Here is a 1438-nt window from a genome sequence, read left to right as displayed (position 1 = left end):
TTAGCTACTCTTAGCTTGAAGCTAATGTGTAGTTACATTTAGCTACTTGTAGGGTTTCGTTAAGTGTCTGGATCATTTTGGATGCGACTGTATTTTTCACATTTTGTATTTGAGCTCAGGTTTGGAAACATCTGAACTACTGATGTTCTTTCAGCTCCAGCAGTTTCAACTCTTCTCTGATCAAAGTATTGATCATTCTGCTGCAGCAGCATGTTTGTTGTTAAATCCTCTGTCCCTAACAGAGCTCGTGTGTAGGTCTTGATTATTGATTATTGATGAGCTGATTGGCTGGTTTTATGGCTCTCGTGCTGCAGTCCATGTGTCTTCTTCCTGCAGTTGCTGTTCACTTAACTGGACCCAAACAGCGTTTATCAGTTCAGCTCGCAGTCGTTTAAACAGTTCAAGAGAAACCTACTGATCCATTTTACCGCCACTGCACCTGCTCACCTGCTCACGCGCTGCTCTGTCGCCAGGGAAGTTTCCGCCGCCTCGCGCTCTTTCGATCAACGCTTCATGTTTCTCAAAGAGCCGCGGCTAACTTAGCAAACGGTCACTTAGCTAACGGTGAACTGCCTCAGTGACTTTTTATCATCCTCACCTGGTCGAGCCGTGAAACTGACGTTCCTAAAAATGTACATAGGTTAAAAAACACTCGGACTTTCAGTAAACGAAGCCTGGAAAGAGCTCGCTTGAGCTACACACAACAGCATCCGCTCACTTCCGCAATCAGATCAACTTCCGCCTGACGAGTCATTCGTCCCGTCGGCGGAGGATGTTTTTATTTTTAATAGAAACATTTTTTTGGATTTTTTAATTGTTTTTAAAATAAAAATGACAAATTTTGTAAAAGTATTATTAGTTGTTTTTATCTGCCAAGCTAGTAAACATTCTTCATTGCGCATGCGCTTTGTTCAGTGCGTCGGCCACTAGACCTAAAATAAATGTTTTTGAACACACTGACTCCTGGCAGGGGTTTTTAAATTGCATAAACCATTCGTTCTTAAAACATCTATAAAATGAATCAATTTATCTATTTCAAGGCGGAAAATAAACTGTTAAAAGAAGCACTTGTGGATTTCTGTGAACATGGCTCGTTGGTCTAGGGGTATGATTCTCGCTTTGGGTGCGAGAGGTCCCGGGTTCAAATCCCGGACGAGCCCGTGTTTTCTTTTCTGACAATTCGCATTTTGTACTTATTTTTAGTTCTGCAGTTCACAAATTAATTTGTATATTGATCTTCAGATTAACCTTTGGTGAAGTTTGAGACCAGACAGTTTCACTAAAAGCTGCAAGTGTTTAACGTGTTAAATTTGTTAAAGTTCAAGTTGCATTTATTTGTCATATGCAAGGCTAACACAGGGTAAACAGCACAATGAAATGCTTAGGATGAGAAGAACCGATCTGACTCGCTAAAAAATCAAAGAACAAACTAACAAGA

At 40.6% G+C, this 1438-nt stretch overlaps 1 non-coding gene across 1 annotated transcript; it reads left to right on the top strand.

Moving 5' to 3' along the window:
* Positions 1-1088: 1088 nt before the first annotated feature.
* On the top strand, positions 1089-1160 carry trnap-ugg. The gene has a single exon. It is a non-coding gene; the product is annotated as a tRNA-Pro (tRNA).
* The last annotated feature ends 278 nt before the right edge of the window (positions 1161-1438 follow it).

Source organism: Nematolebias whitei, chromosome 8 (assembly GCF_014905685.2).
Source record: "Nematolebias whitei isolate Nwh7 chromosome 8, NemWhi1, whole genome shotgun sequence".
Classification (NCBI taxonomy): Eukaryota; Metazoa; Chordata; class Actinopteri; order Cyprinodontiformes; family Rivulidae; genus Nematolebias; species Nematolebias whitei.
Note: the sequence above shows the minus strand (reverse complement) of the source record. Positions and strands in the feature narration are given on the sequence as shown.